This window comes from Cervus elaphus, chromosome 14 (genome assembly GCF_910594005.1).
Source record: "Cervus elaphus chromosome 14, mCerEla1.1, whole genome shotgun sequence".
Taxonomy (NCBI): Eukaryota; Metazoa; Chordata; class Mammalia; order Artiodactyla; family Cervidae; genus Cervus; species Cervus elaphus.
In genome coordinates, this window is record NC_057828.1 from 22884697 (window position 1) to 22896730 (window position 12034).

General features: G+C 42.1%; 1 protein-coding gene across 6 annotated transcripts in view; it reads right to left on the reverse strand.

The window, feature by feature from the left end:
- ESRRG (estrogen related receptor gamma) overlaps positions 1-12034 on the reverse strand; it is a 674948-nt gene that overhangs the window by 618459 nt on the left and 44455 nt on the right. Inside the window, exon 1 of one of the 6 annotated variants that reach the window (XM_043924184.1) lies at positions 6138-6250. The exons of 3 other annotated variants lie outside the window; for them this stretch is intronic. The gene's annotated coding sequence lies outside the window, so the exon portion shown is untranslated. Of the gene's footprint in view, positions 1-5170; positions 5283-5451; positions 5928-6137; positions 6251-12034 lie in introns of those variants that run through there. 2 more of the 6 variants (XM_043924180.1, XM_043924179.1) reach the window with 2 other exon arrangements.

Consider the following 12034-nt stretch of genomic DNA (forward strand, 5'->3'; position numbering starts at 1 on the left):
TTCCAAAAATAATGCTGGATTGCTTGTTGCAGCCTCTTTTTTAATAGAAATGTGTGATTGGTAATTATATGTGCTCCTCAAAAAAAAATCCATCATTAGATTTTTTTTCCTGATTAAGAAAATTTTTAAAAAAAGAAAGAAGGATGAGAATGGAAAGAGGAAGGGGAAGAGGAAGGAGATGGTGATAAAAGCATCTCTATTCATATGATGTTTATATTATAAAAACTGATTGCCTTCTTGTGCAAGAAAATGCAATAGATATTCTTCTAAAGAACAGCTTATAGATAATGTATGGTTACAAACCATAACACGCTATACAAATGTTAGTTATTTTCTGTTATCAGTGTTTAACATATATGGAAATTTACCTCACAATCTATAATTGTGCTAATTAAAACAAGTATTTGAGAATATAAATTATAATGGTCATAAAATCAGCCTTATTAATCTAATATATCTTAGAGTGAGATTGAATTTAAATGGGTCACTCTGGTAACACAGATACAGGAAAACACAGTTTATCCTACCACATAAGTATCAGAATAGGAGTACAAAAGTTTTTCTATGCTTCATATAAAGTTAGCATCCTACATTTGAATCTTCCAAACAGTCAAAGATCACTGTGACAGCTACGCATACTTGCCACGTTAAAAACAAGAATTCATTTGTGTAAGGAAAGTAAAATCAGCACATTCATTAGTTAGCATCCTTTATAGGGCCCTATCCAAGTTATTTATTTTACCAGATGTGCCATCTGAAACAGCTGTAAGTGTCCATAAGTAAATAAGATAGCTTTGATTCTCCAGGGTCTTGCATGTGACCACAGGAATTCTAAACGTATTTAACCCCCTTTTATGGTAACTATGATCATTCCCTTGTTTACACAAACCAAGTATCTTTCACAATAGAAATATAAACAGAGGCCTGACTTAAAACTACCAATGATTCTTCTTCACAATCACAGGTATTATTGAGCATAATGGTATAAACACATTATAAAATAGTTAAAGGTGTACATAGCAGAAGGAGAAAGGGAGGAAGAATTAACACCCAATACGATGGAGCAGGTCAGCTAAGGGGGGAGTGAAACTCCATAATTGGAAATCATTTAGGCACTTGAATGAATGGCATCTAAGTTCCAAGGGAAAGGAAACTGCCCTAGCTATGTGAAAAACAGTCTTAGCATCACTACCATATGTACTCAGGGAATTTTTATTTGATGATTTCCAAAGATATTTCCAGTGACCTGAATCTGAAGATTCAAAACCATAAGCTTGTGTGTCCACATTCTATGCCAAAAGACTGAATTATTTTCTGCCATCATCTCTCAAAAGAAGGTCCTTCTCCTTGTTGGCCACCACTTACCACTGATTCCAATACAAAACACTATTACGAATTCAGCTGAAAGTAATGTAAAAAAGATGGTTCCAGAGGAAGATACTTAAACTTTCCTGCAGCGCCCTATGCCATCAGCTCCCTTGAGAGCATAAGGAGCATACAGGACTCCCATATAATTCCCTACTCTGATTCCTAAGGCCCACTTACTCTACTGGAATGACACTGCTAACCTCAAAAACTAAATTGCAAAGCAGAATTATTTCACAGCTTTTAAAATCTGACAACAAAGTGACAAGAGAAAACTTCTTTGTTTGCACATGAGGTACATATTTTGACTTTATCAAGATACTGTAAGTGAATTTCAAAAATCACAATATTCTGAAACTAGGTAATCATGACTTCAAAACGGCAGACTCTATTGTTCACAGAGAAATTTTCAGTTGGTTTTTTAATACCAGTGGTTCAATGGAAAGATTCTCCAACTGCTCCCTGGAGAAAACAGAAGATCTGCATTTAAATAGAGATATAGTATTTCCAAATGCACAGTACCTAGAAGGCAGATACTGTCAAGGTTTCTTAGTAAGAGAGAGTAACTCAAATGATTTTAGGTACACTTCGAGGCTGTAGCCTCTTCATTGCGTAGCGCTCCGTCTGTTTCCATAACTTTCCTTTTTCCTTTGTGCATTCTTTGTAGTATTTATCCCAAGAAGTTAAAATTAAACCTTTCTCCACTGCAAACTCCCCACACTAGCAACCAGCAATTACTAGTGTACACATCATTTCTGATGTGTACAGAAAAAGACCACAGAAGATAGGTTGGCCAGAAATGTTAAATAATTGAAAAGTATAATGACTTAATAGAGGAGTAAGCTTAGTTTACAATGCAGCCCATTTAAAGCCATAAAGATACTGTGTAAAAATTTTATCTTGTGGTTGACCATTACATATCCTATCTATTATTCAAAAGTATCTCAACATTGTTTTTCTTCATTAATGTGGCTTTTGGCATTTCCCTCAAAATCTTTCTGTTCCCAGCGTTTTCCAACAATTTTGAAACAAATACAAAATTCCTACTTTCTATGTTATAAATTTCCCTCACTGGGATAATGAGATCTCCAGTGTCTAATTGAAACCAATTTCACAGGTCAACTTGTAAGGCAGCCTTTAACTTCCTTGGATGTGATTTGTTTTACATTGAACACAATCAAGCACGCACAATATTAAAAAAGAAGGAAAACAGGGCTAAAGCTACTTGCATGGACACATCTGTAAACAAAAGAGAATCTCATAAATAACCTACTTTCCTGGGACACATTAAACCAGGGATTTGTCTATATTATCAAATGTCACAGGGCATCAGGAAAGTTTCGCCTTGACTATTCAGCTATAAGGTACGTAGCAAGTTCATGAAAAAGGAAAAAAAAAAAACAGGAGAAAGACACTTGGGATCAATTTCAAACATAAGCCCATTACCTCTGGCAGGCTCTTGAGAAAATTCTAGCTGCAACTGAAATGTCCCTGCAAACAAGGTTCCTGAGAACAGCCTCAAATACTCTTCTCAGCAACACTTTCCCTCCCAGCCCTTCGGCTCCCTGCCTATGAGGTTGGTTACACCTTATCTGGCTGTCCTGCCATCTCATGCTGATTCAAATTCAGAACTCAAAGTGAAAGATGAAATATCTTCCAGATCACTTAATATTGAAATCCTTTCACAGTAATAAGTGGTGCTCAGTTGGAGATGGGAACATGGAACTCTCTTGCTAACTTTTAATTTCTGAAAAAATTGTACAGCGTAAATTGAGTGGCACAGACATCGTAACCAAATGGATTGACCTGCTCTATTTTGTTAAAGCACCACCCTTTGGCAGTTCCCTTGACTCTCTTGGCAATCCCCTCTTAATGAAGATCTGCGAGTTTCAGTAGACACCAGGCACTAAGATTTAAATGCTATTTTGATTTGCTGAAGAAATGATCTTTTATTGACATTCACCTCCCAGTCAATGGACAGCTCTCTGTGTTATATGATACCACCCTCCACAGAAACGCTTCTAATTCTCCATAACATGAGTGGAAAGAGTTATAAGAACTGTTTTAATAAAAAATAACAAAGCCATGCTTAACAGACAGATCTATATTTGAGAAATCATCTAGGCCTGTTTCATGATATACTCGATTCATTTCCTACTTGAAGGAAAAGAAGCCCCATCATGTGACTTTATCTCCATCCATATTTTCAAGCAGCTTCTGTCAGCTATTCCTCAGCTCAGATTTGAGAACTGTTCGAATTTCCCTCTCTTGCCTACAAGGACAGAAAACTGTTTCTCAGGTTGGTTAACTCATTTTGGTAACATCAAAGCTACCGGACAGGAAAAAATAAAAAAGAATCCAGACGCCCCTTTCCCATTCCTCAATCCCATCCCCTGCCTTCCCCTGGAGAACTTCTCTTCCTCTTTTCCCTTGCCTGCTGCTTCTGAATTTGGGCCTCTTCCAAACACACTCCCCTATTTGGTCTTTGGGCAGCGTGAGAAACAAAAGAGAGTCTCTCTTCAAAACTAGATCAAGTCATTCAACTGCTCCACACCACTTCAAAACATCCCCAGGTCTACTGCTTCTTGACTTAAAGTATTAAGCAGGAGTGTTCTGAAAAGAGTAGGAAGTCCTACGTGGCCCTAACAGCTGCACTTAACTCACATGCTGAGCATTTCTTTCTTTCTTCCTCTTTTTTCTTTCTTTTTTTTTTTAAAGCGAGAGAAAAGGTGTTATTTTCAACATTGCCCTCGGGTTTAGCGTAGCAAAAATCACGTGCTCTCAGTGTCTGCCCGTGTCTTCTTGGGAGGCCACGGTGCTTGGCCGTCCACCACCAACCCCCAGCAAGCAAGCCTCCGTAGTTGAAACCGCCCGTGTAGCAATTCACAACATCACCCGAGCAAGCACGAGAGATAAACACAGACAGAATCGCTTCACAACATCGAGGCTCCGCGAGGGACTTCTCCAGGCCCTTCCGGACTTTTCCAGAAATGTGCATTAAGATTCTGGAAAGGGGGGGCGGGGGTCAGGGAAGGGAACCGGAGGAGGCGAGCTCGGCCCTCTGTGTCTCTGACTCTCTCACCACCAAACATTGGGGGGTGAGGGGGAGGGGGTCTAGCCTGCACATCATCGGAGAGACTTGAGGGCTAGAAGGGGGTGGGTGGTTTGAAATACTTAAAACGACGGTCGGGTGACCTCCGTGTAACTTCAGAGAGTCCCAGGGGAAGGTGAAGGCGTTGGGGAGACAGAGAGGGTGAGGCGTAGAGGACAGGAAGGAGACACCTAGGACTACGGCAGCAGCAAGCACCAGAAGGATTTTTCCAGCCCACGGCAGCGGTCCTCAACTCCGGACACCACCCTCTCCCCAACGACCCCCTGCCCCGATCCCCTCGCCGCCCAGGACCCCCACCCTTACTCATCCCCCACCGCGGTCCCGGCGCCCTAACTCTGCCCCGACTCTTTGCCACTTTCCCAAGCCCTGAAGTCTCATCCAGGAAGGGGGATGGGAGAGGTGTTTTAAAGAACAAATCTCATGGAAATGAGAATTGATCAGTGTCTCTAGCACACACGCGCTGACAGTTTTGCAGTCATGGTAAGGCGAGTCTACGACAGGGGACAGTACTCATGGTTGTGTTATGGAGGGAGGGGTTGCTTTTTTTTTTTTTTTCTCCTCCGAGAGACTCTAAACAAGTGAAGGGGGGAAGGGGGGGAGCAATAGAGATTTCCACCAGGACTGCAAATCAAGGATGCCCCCGATGCAAATGTCTGTCTCCAGATGTTGATGATAAGGGTTTGGACCAGTTACCTTGGCAGGGTCAGAACTGCAGCAGGTTAAGCAGGTGAGTCGTCGGGGATTTTAAAGAAGCCGAAGCCGGTCGCTTTGGCTGGGAAAGTCTACAAAACCCCCATGCAGGAACATTGCACATCTTACACACGCCTCCTTTAACTGGGCTCCCGCGACCTCGGGCGGGCGAGGGGGTGCCGGCCGGCGCGCCGGGGCCAAGGGCACGGCCCCGCGCTGGGCCCCCGCGGGTGCGGGGCCGGCCTGGGCCCCGGGGTCCGCGTCCCGCGCGGCTGTGCACTCACCGAGCCGGGCGGCCAGGGGCCGAGGGGCGCCCGCCGCTAGCCGGAGCGCCCGGGCGCCTCCCTTTGCTCTTGGTAGCGTCGGTCCGCACTCCCTGTGACCCAGGACGTCATGATGCCTGTCTGTTTTCTCAATGATAACTTGGCAGAAGAAGAGAGAGGCTGCCAGGTTCTCCTCGGGTGGTTACGTGGTATGTGCACGTTTCTCTTTGCATGCCTTTCTCTCTCTCCCTTTTGCAAAATAAATATCTAGATTTCTCCAAAAAAAAAAAAAAATGCCGGCACTGTCACGATTTGATTGCATTATTGCGTTGGCATAATTGACGCCTCTGGGTGTGTATTTATGTGTCTGTGCGTGTGGGTTTTTTGTGTGTGTGTGGGTTTTTTTTTTTCCCCTTTAAATCCTGCTGCTGTTACTGCCGCCGCAGCCGCCGCTGCCGAGCGGAAAGCAAGCATGCGTTCATCTTTTGTCTTTCATTTTACCTTCAGGGTGACATTCAGTGCCAACGGCTCCCTTTTGACCGTCGCCAATCCCCGGCTGGGCAAAATACGTTTGGGGAAACTTGGGGGGAGGGGAAAGAAGCGCCCCTCTTCCCCGAACGCTGGGGTCTCCGTTCCTTCCAAGGCCAGACCCCAAATCATCCCGACCCACCGCCCACCCCGGAAAAACCATTTTCCCTTCTACCCACCGGGCCCAGGCAGAGAAGCGGCACCCAGACAGCGAGGAGCATCCACCCAGGGCCAGACATTCCTGTTCTCGGCTGGCAGTTGCTGACTTGCATCTCTCAGTTGCATTCCCAGTGTGTAGGCCTCTCACAACTGGAGCTATTTTTGTCTCCCAGAGATGTTCCTTAAAGCCCTTGAAAAATGGGGGGGGGGGGGGGGCAGGGAAGAAAAAGAGAAAGACAGAAAAGGGCCAACTCCCTATTTGAGGGGCTCTCTGGACACATCCGGAAATTTGGGGGTGCTCCCGGGCATCTGACCCACAAGGGGAGTTTAAAAGGGCGGAAAGGAGAACAAGCTTTTATTTGAATTCGTCTACAACAAGAAAACTTTTTTTTTTTAATTTTTTTTTAATACCAAGGTAGTATTGCTGATCATTCACTGTATGTGTCACTGCTCTCATCATGTTCTCTGGAATCAGTAGGGAAGGTCTCAAAAAATATTCCTTAGTGTTTGTTTCTGCAAACATAAGAATGTATTTTAGATGGTGTGGCTACATGACAGGTAAAACTGAGGGCATGTCTTTTTGTAATCTGTAGTTTATGCCACTTGTACATTGATGTGTTTTACGTAGCTTCTATTAATCACAGTATTGTGTAGGTTCATCACTATAGTACTATGCATTGCTGAAAAATAAAAATCTAGCATGAGGTTTGGCAAATACTTTGCCCTTCTTTATCACTAATTCCCCACTGGGGGTAGTAGAATGGGCTTAGAACTTTTTTTTCCCCCAAGCCCCTTGTTGACCTTGGTCACCATCATGAATAAGTGAAGTCACTGATTCAAATTCCTAAAAGATGACAGCAGAAGCCAAGGTTGCAAAATATTAAGCGTGGAGGAGAGTGTCAAATCTGGATGAGTTCAGAAGTTTTTCTCCCCAACCTGAGAAAAACTTTTGAACTCATCCAAAATAAATCTTCAGCTGCTGTAGGTTTAAAAACGGTTTACCTATTTGTGAGCTTGGCTCCATTTAATGAAAAGAGCAAGTCAAGTCTTAGGCCTTTTCCATTTCAACTCACAGATCAAGAATCACTAGCAAACTCCAGAGGGAAGTCATTGTAATTATGCAAAGACCAGACCGTTTACATTGGAGCAGAACCTCACTAAAATAAACCTAGGGAGGGTCTCAGGACTCCTGACTAGTACATTCCAAAGTGAACTCTATCTCATCACCGTTAATAATCAGACATACTCGTCTAGCTTTGCTTATCAGTCTTCTTGGAATGCCCAAAGGATGAATCAGTGTAGTTTTGTCCCGTGTTTAGAGGTTATCAGGGTCAATGATGATTCTAAAGAAGGCAGAGTCTGTTCAGAACTCTTGAGGAGACATCCTCTCTCCATGTTCCTGGTGACTGTTCAGTAGCTATCCAAGAGGGGCTCATTAATATTCCATCTACCAACCTGGTTCTCCAGTTTGTTTACTTATTAACCTCAGAACTAGGCCCTTAAAGACCCACTGCCAAGAGAAAGAACTATCAAAATTTGACTAACTTTAATCCCTTGAAATTCCATTTTTTTGTTCAGACAAATGCCTTCTGTGCTGTTTTGTCACCAGTCTACATGCTCGTTGCTGCAGGTCACCAAGCAGTTTCCTCCCACAGAGCTGAGCTATTTGAGCAACCAGTATTGCAGGGACATCCTCAAGTTCTCTGGAGGTTTGAGTAGATCCCTGGTTAAGCCCGGCTTGTCTAAATCCAGTTCCGGCTGGGAACCGGTCTCTCTTGTTTATTCAAGTTCAAACTTCTCAGACTACTTTCAAGTCTTTATTTTCTGGCTTTATCCTAAATATAATAGTTGATGTAACATGTTCAGTTTACAACTGACTATAAGTTGTACAATTGTTTGTAACTTCCCAATCAAACCAAAGGGCGCGTAAAAGAGCTTACGAAGGTAGATGGAACATATGCAAGGCACTGTTCTAACCGTGTGTTTAGAAGTAATAAATCTACTTGAATCTTCTCAACCACAATGTGAGAGAAGGGTTATTGGTATTCTCATTGTATTCCCCAAGGAAACAGAGGGACAGAGAAGTTAAATAATTTGCCCAAAGTTACACAATTGGGATTCAAATTCATTGAATCTGCCTTGAGCTGCCATTATCAAGCTCTCTGCCTATCTACTCACCTACCTATTCAATTTGCATCCCAGCTGTGGAGTCCTGCAGTTAGGGTGGTCACCCACTGCCCATCGCACACCTCCTGTTAACGCCTACTCTAATGTCATTGCCCAAGCAGTCAAAGTGATTGGTCAACTCCAAGTCAAAATTTTATTTTGCCCACGAAACCATTATTTACCATTTTTGAGTGTACTGATCATCATCTCTCTCTGTTCAACAGTGTTCACTCCTACATATGACATCACTGTTATTTAACCATCTCAGGGGTTTGCTTTTAACTCTCCACTCCCAGTTTCTTTGTAACAGGACTATAGTTTTTTGGGTTTTATTTTTCCCTGTCTTTTCTGGCTTGCCTAACAAAGTGCCAAGTACAACAATTGGTTCTCATTAAACAGTTTCTGATCACTCACTGACACAAAAGTGCCCTTTGGAGAGCTCGGATGCCCATGTTTAATTTGACAGACATCGAACATTTAACATAGCAAATGTTTTATCCTTTTAACTGGAGAAAAGGCAAGCTTATTTCTCCACATTTCAGACAGGTCCTGAAAAAACCAAGTAAGATCATGTGAAGTGAAAGTCACTTAGTTGTGTCCAACTCCATGGAATTCTCCAGGCATGAATACTGGAGTGGGTAGGCTTTCCCTTATCCAGGGGATCTTCCCGACCCAGGAATTGAACCAGGGTCTCCTGCATTGCAGGCAGATTCTTTACCAACTGAGCTATGAGGGTAGCCCAGGTAAGATCATAGGTAAAACTATTTAATTGGAGAAGCATATTCTTAAATATATATATTTTTTAAATATATACTTATTTTTTTGGTTGTACCTGGTCCTCACTGTGGCACTCAGGATCTTTAGGTGGAGCATGCGGAATCTAGTTTCCTGACCAGGGATTGAACCTGGGCCCCCAGAATTGGGAGCACATTGTCTTAGCCATTGGACCACCAGGGAAGTCCCTGGGGAAACATATTCTGATGGGGTAGAACTCAATGAGAGTGAGGAAAAAGAGACACATATAATTGTAATATTTGTAAGGCAATTATACACTTAATTATGACTTTTTTGCTTTTATGAACCTTTCTCTGCTGGATTTTTAATTTTCTAAGTGTCAAGATACTTATTTTCCTGCTTTAAAAGACAGGAAAATAAGTGGGGAACCATAGTCCCCCACTCTTCTCTTGTGATCTTCTCTTGGGTCCACTATTGATCAGCTATGGGTGATATCTGGCAAAAGACTAAATCATTCCCAACCTCAGTCTCCCTCCTGCACAAGGAGAAAAGTAAGCAGTCTCGTAGGGCTGGATTTTTGGAAAATACAGAAATATGCTGGGGAGTTCAGGTAAAATTAACAAAAACTGTATTTCTAATTCCTGAGTATAGTTAAGGGTAGCTCAGAAAAAAATCCACAGAAATATGCTCAAACTTAGTACCTTTTCCAAGATGGCCCCTTTTATATGAGATAAAATGATTAATAACTGTGTATACCAGTAACCGACCATATCAGCCAAAATGTTATTAGTCATTATTCATACTTGCCTAAAACTTTTCTTTCTACCACAATCAGAGTGTTGTACAACCTCTTTTGAGGTAAATGGGTTCAACCATTTATGCCTGGATGACTTAGATTCTGGTGTAGCCTGAATTAAATCATGAAGCTAGTTGAAGACCACAGGTATATGGTGAAGACAGGAGGGAGCTAGAACCAGAATGGGACCTCTCGTATATTTCCTGATGTAACTCATTTGGAAGATGCTTCTCTCTGTGTTCCTTTCCTTATTTATTCCTATGCGTTGAAAAAGTATAACTCACCGACTGTCTCTTCAGGTCTTTGTTAGGATAAAATGAAATGGCAGGAAGGAAAGCACTCTTCCAATACAATGAAATACAGTCATGGCAGATGTGCCTCATTTTACACTAGAGTTGTGTCTGTAAAAATTTTTTACGAACTTAGTAGAGCATAGAAAGACAAGAATGGAGGTCCTTTGGCTGAGGATCTAAATTGATTTCTACTACATCTTGCTAGTTATAGGACATCACAAAGTCCTACAGATAGTTAGGGGTATAATCAGAATGACAACACAGATCAATGACCCTATCCAGTCCATACTTGAAAGACAGCATCCAAATGGTAAGAACTGCAACTAATCAACTAAGACCAAGTTCATAAGACCATTTCTTTAAAATAGCAATGCATTCCATGCCTTTGTTATGAAAGACCACAATATCATATAAGGCAGAGGTCTTCAACCCAGATTTCACGATCCATGAATGAATAAGGAAGTCTTAAAGTTGTAGGCAAAACATGTGTGTGTGTGCCTGTGCACTGCTCTCAAAAGAAGACCCATAAGTTTCATCACATTCTCAAAAGGGTTCATGACTCCAGAAAGGTTAAGAACCACTGATGTAAGAGTAGTTTATTTTAAAAACTGAACTTAGAATAACACATCCATTTCAGCCAAATGTCATGCTGACTACAACATGGAGAGTGTATAGTAATCACCAATATTCAGAATGATGGCCTTGAGACACAATAAAAGCTTCAATCATCAAAGAAATTTATTATCAAGGTATTTTACTGAATATGGAGAAAACGGGCCACCCTTTTAAAAAGATCTGAATATTGAATTAAAGTAAGAAGGGCCCTCTGGTTTGACTTAAGCTGGCTGGACACTGCTCTGGGTACTAAGAAAGATGGATTAGTTTGGAGAAATACTCATTGTTTCAGGGAGTACAGTTAAGATCCATGGCATCCGTTAGGTGCCAAGGAATGGGTGCTGCAGGCATAACTGTGGCAGTGAGGTGGGGAAGAGAAATGGGAGGGAACTTGGCAGGAAAGCTGGAATCAACAGACTTTACTATCTGACTTGGGCAACTGAATTAGTGATAGGGTGTTAAAGAGATACAAATAAAGGTGATGTTGAGAAAATAATGAATTTGGTTTGGGATATACTAAGCTTACAGGCCTGTGCAACAGCGGGATTCCACCAGCCTTAGGAGAGATTTAAACAAAAATCTGTGGCCAGAGAATTTATTTTGGAATCATCAGTAAATTGGCAGTGACTTAAGCTGGTAATAAAGATGGGGGGGAGGGGTAGTGGTTATCAATGTAAAGGACTTAGAAGCATCTGACATAAAGCTGCATTTATTTGAATAAAACCTAATTTGTAAAATATGAAATTATGTAGCACTCAAGGCAAAAGACTGCTGGGGATTTTAAATATCTGTGGACACCTGTATTTGTACCATACATTTCTGAATAGGGCAATAACTCTCAGATTTTAATTTTACATCTGGGGTTTTCTGGAGGTCTTTCATTTTAAGGCTGTATTTTCATCTGAGATATTTGCTGCCCAGGTTCAGAAGGGAGAAACTTTTCCTTGGCAACCAGGTTCAGCTGGAAAAAATGATCAAGGTGTCACCTGATGCTACGAGTCACCGACTATGCTCTCAGCTCTGCGGCCCTGCCAGATGCTGACCCAGCAGAGGAAACTCGGTGTCATGGAAAGAACACTAAACTTGGAGTCAGAACACGCTCGTGGGAGTCAAATTTCTACCTCATATGGCTTTTGCGACCCTGGGCAAGTCATTCAACTTCTTTCAACTTGGATTTCCTCTTTAGCAACTTCCCGATCATCCTCAGGGAAGAATTTTTTGAGCATTGGTGGTTAGGTAATCTCCAAAGAGGTGCATGAGTGAACCTAACCACACTCTTGAAAAGTCACCTGGAAGAGCAGATTTATGGACA